The sequence below is a fragment of the Tachysurus fulvidraco genome, chromosome 24 (assembly GCF_022655615.1).
Source record: "Tachysurus fulvidraco isolate hzauxx_2018 chromosome 24, HZAU_PFXX_2.0, whole genome shotgun sequence".
NCBI lineage: Eukaryota > Metazoa > Chordata > Actinopteri > Siluriformes > Bagridae > Tachysurus > Tachysurus fulvidraco.
In genome coordinates, this window is record NC_062541.1 from 15,844,376 (window position 1) to 15,854,826 (window position 10,451).

A 10,451-nucleotide genomic window follows, 5' to 3' on the forward strand; every position below is an offset into this window, starting at 1 on the left:
AACCCCAGACCTCCTCACTCTTACACCATCAGTGTCTGATCTCACTAATGCTCTTGTAGCTGAATGAACACAAATCCACACAGACTCACTCTAACATCTAGTGGAAAGACTTCACAGAAGACTGGAGGCTGTTATAAGGCAGCAGTAGCACAGCATGTAAGACTTTGGTCTACTGTTTGGAAAATTGTGTGTTTAGATCCCAGCACTGCCACTGCTGGGCCCTTGTGAAAGTCCCTGGACCCCAAACTGAGAATATTAATGAGATAAAAATAAGTCTAAATAAATCTGCCAAATGCTGTAAACTTAAATAACAGGATATGAAGACCAACTAGTGAATGGGATGCCAATGTGTCACAGATCACCGTCCACACACTTAATTTAGCGTAACAAGTGAGGTAAGAGGAAACCAGAGAACCTGTAAGAAACCCGTTTAAAATTAAACATGGCCTCATGATCAGACCGTTGGAGCCTAGAGGTGTGAGAAGGTGGCGATATGACCCACTGTTCCACTCATTATTTTAATCTTTGCACAGAAATAGTTAACGTTCAAGGTGTAATGTGCAAAGTTCCACCAGTAGTTGAATATCTACAGAGTTAAAGCCAGGAGTGCTGTTATTATAGTCCTCATTGTGTATCATAGCCTAAGCCTCTTTCCTAGATTTTTACCTTAAGCCCTGGTTTAAAAAAAAAAGTGATACACTTGCACAAATAGGTAAAGCATGTAATTGTCCAGAATATATAATTTATTTGGCATTTGTTATTCCCATACATACAAAGCACAGAAACTCACAGCTCACATATAAAATAGGTCTTACGTATTTTGTACATATTTGCAAGTTAGCAGTTTCAGGTCCCCTGTGATGTATGTCAAAGTTCATTGTGAGCCAAGAAGTATTTCAGGTGCTTTGAAACATTTAGTGCTCCTTGAGAATGAGGGCTTCTCTGTGTGCTCTGAACCTGCATAAGTTATTACTCAACACCTGGATATTATCAAGCAAGTAATCTCCTGCCCTTATAGAGGAAAAGATCAAAGACGTGGGGAATGCAGAATGTCATTCTTTCACTTTACGACTTTAACAGATTAGTTCATCTGAAAATTGCAGTCTGCAACTGGAGCATTTATCAACTCTTAGCCTCAGTATTCCTGCCATTATATATCAAAAATCCACTGCATCAAACTTCCAGTCTTTTTTCTGTGAAACAGCTATGAGCAGAAACATGTGAGCAGGTAACTTACCACAAGGTAGCAACATGTCTTATAACAGCTTTTATGGTAGAAACAAACCTCTAGATACCATAATCCTTTCATGCATATATAATTTCAAAATATATATTTCCAGGTTCTTTAAATATATATATATATATATATATATATATATATATATATATATATATATATATATATATATATATATATATATATATATATATATATATATACTGTAGCTTACTTTTCTATTAGTCTTGTGAAGCTCCTGCAATACCACCTCAATCCTCCAGGGGCACACAATCCCCCACTAAGAAGCCCAGCTTTAAACTCCTGCACTTTAGCAAACCTATCAAATCAAATCTTAGTAAATATGAGCATCTCTTATGTGGCACTCAAAATAGAAAAATCCATTTGATCTTTCAAGGCATTCGGAGGTCTGATATTAATGAACTTATAATTCTGCATAATAATAATGCTGACATTAACCTTATGCTAGATACGTCATTTTTAGCTGTTCGGGTCATCAGCACCCCTTTCAAAAAGAGATCTATGCACCTTGTCTTGCTTTACCATAAATAGAAATGTCAAGTAAACCACTGTAACACTACAGTGGCTACAGCTGCTACATACAGGCTACGAGCATTGACATTGGTGAGCTAGCTTAGTGTCAACACCTTGTGGCATAAAACATCTACTTTCTCTGGCCTACAGATGAGACGCAACATCAATAACAGCATCTCCAACAACAGTGCATGTTTTTCTAAAATAATCCACTCCAGGGTGATGTTATGAGGCCAAACACAACTGAAAGTGGAATATTTTCCTATTGTACTGGACCAGTGAGTTTCATAAAAAAATCAAAAGTAATAATCAATTTTTTCCCATATATAGATATTATAAAACAGTGATTTGGCAAAAACAAAAGTTAGCAGTTTATAGTTATGTTCAAAGTTATGACATCTTCATCAGACAAGATAGTTCATGGTATCACTTTGAACAGCTTTGAACAGCTACAAACAATCCTTCCCTCAATTACCTGTTTATTTCATGCTCTTCTTGTTATTAAGACAAAATAATCCTGTTATATAAATATATAGTCCTGTAAACTATCGTAAAAGTTTCTGGCTGTTTCAAAGTGTTGATATAGTCTTCATTTTATAGACTTTGACATGAATTATGACAAATTATTGCTGGATAGCTGTGCAAATATTGTCAGAGAGAGTGACATGGGTGTTGTGCCATTGTTGAAACAACATTGTTCATGTAATCTAGCGATATTCAAAAACTGCATCTGAAAAATTGAATGTGAAATCCCTCACCTGGGGGAAGTTGGTGTTTCTGTCTTGCATTGGCAGGCTTCCCCCAAAAGTCCATTCACTGGCAAAAGACACCATCGCTAGTCCAGTAATGAGATCAAGTGCCAGTAAAGACGGCATCTTCTGCTTTCTCCCAGTTAGACAGGTAACAATCCACAGAGATTTGTGCCATTCTTGCTTTTTTACTGTATCCATTCGTATCTGAAACAGAGAGATGAAGGTTTGTTGATGGCTAGAGAGTGACAGATTATATGAAATACATAAAGAATTGGGATTATAACCTATAAACCTCTATTCCAAATATAAACAAATATATTCATGGGGATTATGCAGTCTAATCTAATTACAGGGCATTTTCTAATTGGAATAATGTGGAAATATATATAATAAATAAATAAAATATATAATAAAGTGAATACATATTTAATAATAATTCTATATCAATAATTAACAATTAAATATTATTATTATTATTAATAATAATAAATAATAATAACAAAATAAAACATATTTAATACATTCACACACACACACACACACACACACACACACACACACACACACACACACACACACACACACACACACACACACACACACACAGTGAGAAAGCCAGGCCCTTATATATATATATATAAGAAACATAAGAAATAAAAAATATAATAAATATAAATATATATGTCCTGTTCCAACTAGCATCTGAAATAATTGTGCATTAAAGCATCTTTATACACCTGGAAACAAAGAGATCACTTTATTTAAAAAAATGTAGTGAAAAAATGTTAATCCATATTGATCTTACTACAGGGAAAACTAGTTAGGCTAGTAATAAAGTGAGCAATAAAGATTACTCACTAAAATAAGAACATTTTAGCTTAAAACCAGTTTGGTGGAAAACCAAATTGTTTTATAGTTAGATTTCATATTGTTGAAGAGTTTGATACCTGAGACGCCATAAATTTAAAATAAAAATGTCCTAACAAATAACTGCCTCAGCACCAACAATTATACCTGTTCATTATTAACCAATAGTACTGTTTAAAATATGTATTATTAGTTTTATATTATGTGAAGCGTCTGACATACAGGCCCCTCGTATAAGCCGTTACCACAGAAACAATAACACATTAGAACGAGCTCATGTGTAATAACCATTCATGTCGGACCACAAACAGCTGCTTTTGGATTATTTATGCAAAAATAAATGTATTTCTTTTGACCAATCAGATTTAAGAATTCAGTGGTTGTCATTAGGTCATATGTGAGTCATATGTATATCTGTCTGTCTGTCTGTCTGTCTGTCTGTCTGTCTGTCTGTCTGTCTATCTATCTATCTATCTATCTATCTATCTATCTATCTATCTATCTATCTATCTATCTATCTATCTATCTATCTATCTATCTACAATTAAGTGATTAAGTGATTTTATTTGCTTTCATAATTATTTTTTTACAGTTCCCATTTTATTATCATATCAACATGTGCTATATGTATTAGCATGCCGATATTAGCTTTATTAACATATTTCACTAATTTTTAGACTGAGCATGTCAAGTCAATAGATATAGATATGCAGCACTACTTCCTGGTGTGTATCACATAATTCTACTGTCCTGTGTTGAGCGCCATATGGACCAAGATATAGTCTAGCACGTAACATGTAAGAAAGACAAAACCTGGGGCTCTGCTTAAGATTGTGACAGGTTTACAAACCCTCCACAGAGTAACAGGCCTTCCATATATGGCCCACTGAATAGCATACGGTCCGCTCGGCCAGCATTCAAATCAGATGGCATCAGCAGCTGCAAACTCAACCCTATCCTTGCCCTTCCTGAGGCCTGGCTTTGATCACTGGGCCCCCCACTGCGAGCCAACACATGGCCACGGGTGCATACTAACTCAGGGCAAGGACTCTGACCAACCACTTGGAAACAATCAAGAGGGAAAAGAGAAAATGGAGGCATTTGGAACAAAGTCGGTGGTTTGGCAAGATCGGGCAGATTGGAGAAGTATTTGGTAATTGTTCAAAACCCCAAATTAATCTTTAACACTGGAGCGCTTAGAAAGCACTGTTTTTTTTGGGCAGTAGCTTAGCAAGAATTACACCCTTTGAAAATCATTTGGCTTTATGGAATATCTCATAGACGGCTGCACGGTTGCATTTAAATTCAAGTTCAAAAATACTTTATATGACTGTCCTTGGTATTAAAATATCCAGGGAACACTAAGGTAAATAAAAGGGGGAAAAAATAAAACACCAATTAGATACAATAAAGAAAAAATCTAACATCTAGGCAATATAGGGTGATAAAATATGGTGGAAATTTCCAATAGAAAAAATAAATAAATAAATAAATAAATAAATAAATATAGAAATACAATGATCCAGTGTTTGGATCTAAATGTGGTTCAGTGATGTGTATGAATATGAACAGAAAATGTTATATATTTATTTTACAATGTTATATATTTAACACGGTTCTTGCTTTGTTCTTTCAATCCACAGTCTCAGAAGGAACTATTTATTAGCAGGTTTGACTGAGTGTGTGACAGGCAGCTGTAGCTGCCAATCAGCTACCTGTTGAGTGGCCTTGCAACATCTAGACAAATGATGTGACAGATGCAATTTCAGTATAAATACCTGTGACTTTATGACGCGACTAGTAGTCTTGAGACAAAGTGCAGATCGAAGGCATTCATATTAACGTTGTATGTACCTTATTATACTTCATATAAGTTTAGTAATCAAATCACATCTTCTCCATCTTCCCACTGCATAGGCATTGGCCAGAATAAAATATTCATTCTGCTTCACTCATTTTCATTGCTCTGGAAATGCGTATATCTCAAATATTAGTTATATAATCTACAAAAATGATTGTTGATTGATGATTAATGAATGAAAAGTCTTGAAATATGTATGTACAACTATAGAGATTTACATGCAATCATGCAATGCTGTGGTTTCAGTCTGGATATTGAGGATAGAAGGATATTAAGGATTGAAGGATATTTTGAGGATTTGTTTGATTTGTTTTATCCATGTTATTTTTCGCTGTCGTTAGCTGTATAACGGGTGGCAATCATTTTGAAACAGCGTTTTTGCATCATAATTAGAAGAAGATACAGAAGAAGAAGAAGAAAAAGTAGAATTGTTTCTTTTGTATGGCACATCATAGATTTCTAAAAAAAAAAAAAAAAAGTCAGGAGCCAACAGGAACATGTGGAGCATATCCATATATCCTTGCTACCCCCACCCCCATGTCCATATATCCTTACTACCCCCCCAGCTCCCCCCACCCCCTTACTTTAAAGGGTTAACAAAAAACACTCTGCACCGGTCATTCCTTAAACATAATTTGAATGGTTTTCGCTGATGAGGCAAGGGTCCAGTACTTTGGTACGTCTTTATCAGAGGGAATAATTTTCTGTTACATACTGCTCCATAAAACAGGAATGCTGTGGTACGTGACCCAGAGCATGACAGCAGGCCAATAAAAAGTCACCTATGATGTCATCTGCTCGATTACTGTGTTATTACAGAGCTACAATAACCTTTATTACATTAGCGTGTAATGTATTGTGTGTGCACAAGCAGGAATCACAACTCAAAAGGGAAATATTTCTGGTAATCTAGCACCAGACTTTGTACCAGACTATGAACCGGTTCAGAAAGAATGTAAATAAGTGATTTCAGGATTGGAAACTGAAATTTAAGGTGATTTAAAAAGCATGAAATAAATGTCAACTTTTAAGGATACGCATTAACTAGTGCTGTGAAAATAAAACATCGTGTTTAGGTCTCGTTTCCGTGATTCGGAAACACGATGTATCCTCAGATATAATTTAAAGGTTGTTGATTCACTAAAATGAATCATAAAACAGTCAGATATGAGTTTTGTTAGCAAGCTCGTTTTATAGTATATGTTAATACGGCTTTTCTCAAAACCAAAATCTTATTTAAACCAAAGTACGTTTACCAGCGTGTATTCGCTCACCTGACAATTTTATTGCTTTATTTTGTTCTTACGCTGCTTTAGAATGAACTCAGAAGGTCAGAATGACCGCTTTTTATGATGCTTGCACTAAATACCTGATATATACACTGTAACTCACATACAGGTTAGAATCTCTACTGTGAGCAGTCATGATGAGGTGACGCCACTTGTTGAGGAGAATGTCCTGAGGAGGAATTTCAATTTGTAAAGCCTTATGCTCTTATGCTAGTAAAGACATACAAGGTTTTATATTAAAATAATTCTCTGTGCTTTAGCTGATTTTTGACTATTAACTAAGACTATGTTCTATTCCCTTTAATTCGCTTAATTAGTTGCTGCTCACAACATTGTTGTCACATTGACACTACAAGTCTAGATAAAGTTGCATAAAAGAATGTCAGCTGAAAAGAAAGTCAAACAGGAGACAAAGCACATTTCTGTCTCTCAGCAGTAAATGAAGTTGATGTACAGCGTAGGTGTGCGTTGGCTTGGTCTAAAGCATTTCAGGAGCTGTGACAGACGAATATGTGGCCCACGTGTTCAATAAAAAGGTGATGACAGCCGTGTTGGCTGAATGAGACCCTGAAGAAAAGCACTAGGGTCTGCAGGTGTTCCTATGGCCTCTAATCACAGTGAGTCAGAGACAGCTTGTAGATTGTTGAACTGTGTGTGTGTGTGTGTGTGTGTGTGTGTGTGTGTGTGTGTGTGTGTGTGTGTGTGTGTGTGTGTGTGCGCGCGTACGTGTGTGTGTGTGTACGTCCCGTGCATGTGTGTGTGTTTCAAGTGCTGTCATAATACTAATGCTAAGTCATACTACTACTACTACTACTACTACTACTACTACTACTACTACTACTACTACTAATAATAATAATAATAATAATAATAATATCCAACAACATAAGTTTACATAAATAAATAAATGGAATGGATAACTAACTAACTAACTAACTTACTAACTAACTTACTAACTAACTAAAGAACAAAAGTAAAGCTAAACAAATGAATAAATAATACAAAATTGTTACAATTTAATAATAATAATATCCAACAACAATATAATTAAATACAATTCCAACAAAATCAGTAAAAACAACTACCTACCTACCTACCTAACTAACTAAACAACAATAAAACTAATTCAAATAAAAAAAATAATAAATAATGTAATAAATATGTATTTAATAAATGATTAAAATTTAATGCTCATGATACGAAAATAACAGTGTAAATAACTAAATAACAAAAGTAAATCTAGACATTTTTTATATTTACAATTGAATAATAATAATAATAATAATAATAATAATAATAATAATGTTTTATATTTAAAATGTAGTAATAATAATAATAATAACAATAACATTATTATTATTATTATTATTATTATTATTATTATTATTATTATTATTATTATTATTATATAACAAATATTATTATTTTTATATAACATTTATTATTATTATTGTTATTGTTATTGTTATTATTATTATTATTATTATTATTATTATTATTATTATTATTATTATTATTATTATTATTATAACAATAATAAACATGTTTGGAAAACACAACTGGTTTTATATTTGTTGTTTCATTCAATTAGTTGACACAAGTTTCTTTCCTTCATTCCTTCTTTTTTCCTTTCTGTTTTTTCTTTCCTTCTGTTTTTATTTATTCGTACATTCATTCGTTGGCAAAACAGTGCAAGTTTAAACGCATTCTAAATGAATACAGACGTGAAAATTTTTTCATCTTTTTTGTTTTTAAGGGTTTTTTTTTTCAGTTCTTTTCTGCATAAATAATTAATATCGCCGATCTAAAAACTACTCAAGAATTCATTCTGATGTCATGATAAAAGTCTCCTTGACAGGAAAACGCATTCTCTTCCCTCACAATCCTTCTATGTTGGTTTTTGTTACAGCTGCCAGTCCAGATTTAGGCCTCCATGTAGGCTGGGTTTAAAAACGAGCTTATCTTTTGAGTGTCATGATCAGTTCACAAAAGCCTATTTAGATGTTAAACCTGAGTGTAGTTCTTTTGATACATAGAAAAAAAATTGAATGATATTAATTCAAACTAGTCCAAGTCAATTAATTGTCCCATTAGGAGTATAATGGCAGAAACTGAAAAAAATCCTAATATTTGTATTTGTTAAAAAAAAAAGAGGAAAATACAGATTTTTGAGGCACGGAAATGACAAGACGGAGAAGAAAGGGAGAAAAAAGATGAAGATTTTGAGATTTTTGAGAGAGTCTGGTGAATAATTGCGGAGCTATTTTCAGTGATTGGGACATCATAAAGAGAGAGGGTGTCTTTGGTGTATTGATAAGCTGCTCTTTTAAGTGTTTCAGAGTCTTGGGAGAAGAGGAACCGAAAGCCTGTCAAAGTGTATTTTGGAGTCCTGCTGATATCTTTTGTCATTGCTGAATATATCGTGGCTAACAATCCACCAAGTGGATTAGGCACAGAGGATTAAATGATTTGCCGCCTGGAGTTTACTTAATACTGAAACCAGTGATTAATCTGACCATATGCATAAAGAAAAGCAAAAAATAAACCGTTTTCTCCCCATTTTGCAAGTTTGGAGGTAACGTTAAAGACACGGACGTGTGTCTGGCAACAGATAAACAGACGAAAAAGATTTATACAGTGGTAGACTTTGTTAAACACCATACAGAGAGCGCAGAGGGCACAGAGAGAGAGAGAGAGAAAAAACACAAAAGATTGTCGTTATTTTCCAGTTTGAGATGGTATCCAGCTAAAAGCAGTCGAAACAATTGATGTGCTAGGTTAAGAAGAAAAAAAGAAAGAAAGAAAGAAAAGAGGGTCAAAGCGTAAGGAGGGCTACAAAAATGTTGATACGAAAATGTAAGCCATAAATAAAAGAGAAAGGTATGAAAGAAAAGAGAGGAAGAAAGATATTTCAGAGCGAGAAGTAACAGCAGGTATTACACGTGGTGGTGAAATATTACACAAACACTGCACCTACCATGTTGGTGTGGGGTCAGCACTGTGTGTGGTACCTATACTAAAGCGAAGACTATTCCAATTGTCTTTCCACAGATTGGGTCCAGCGCTACGCAGTCTGCGGCATGCCCAGCCGCCATCTTTAATATTGGCTGGATTCAGCTGGCGATCCGCCTCTTCTTCCCTCCATCGTCCCTTTCTTTCTTCTGCTTTCAACTCTAGCCCCCTTTTAAGACTGTTATTGAAGGGAGGTCCTCTTTTCTTACTGAAATCATATCACCGTATTGACAGGCTGCTGGGCCGCTCGATAGGAGGGCGGCGTGAACGTGGAGGTTCTGCCTGCTTACGCCTCACCATGGCGCTTATTTTCTGAGCATGCTCGATTCCAAACATATCCGGCGAAAAAACAAAAATTCATCCCCAATCTGAGGCCTTTGATCTGATGAAGGCCTGAATTTAAAGCCCCCCGCTTTCCCGTCCAAAGAGGTGTTTGAAGATGCCATTTTCTCAGATGTTCCATGTAATGAGATTTAGAGTGCTATGATTAATCTAGGCCAATTTTATATACACACGGAGCTCTGCACACAAAAGACGGAGACGTAAGATGTACTCTGACTGATCGAATTAAGTTTCGTCAACGGATCCTCGTTTTCGTAAATTGCGAGGGGGAAAAAATGTATCAGAACTGAACAAGAGCCTGGCTGAAGCTCTTTGATCGCGGTTTCCGTAAAAAACAAACTGATCTAAGGAGCCTTTGACCCTAATATTTTGAAGTACAGCCAAGCTTCATTTTGTTTTGCATCCATTCTTTCACGTGGCCACCGTCTGTGAGACCAGAACCAAATTTATCATCCCGTGCTCAGTTATATTGTTTGGCGCTTTAATGCTAATCTTGTTAGCTCAGTCTCAGTCTTGTTTCATGGAGCAGTCTTAGCTAAGTCTCAAAATGGACGATG

The 10,451-nt window shown here is 35.0% G+C and overlaps 1 protein-coding gene across 1 annotated transcript in view; it reads right to left on the reverse strand.

Moving 5' to 3' along the window:
• axin1 (axin 1) overlaps positions 1 to 9,667 on the reverse strand; it is a 38,665-nt gene extending 28,998 nt beyond the window's left edge. The window contains exons 1-2 of the mRNA XM_027173867.2: positions 9,518 to 9,667; positions 2,530 to 2,727 (exon numbers count right to left, since the gene is read on the reverse strand). The gene's annotated coding sequence lies outside the window, so the exon portion shown is untranslated. The remainder of the gene's footprint in view (positions 1 to 2,529; positions 2,728 to 9,517) is intronic.
• Between the last annotated feature and the right edge of the window lie 784 nt (positions 9,668 to 10,451).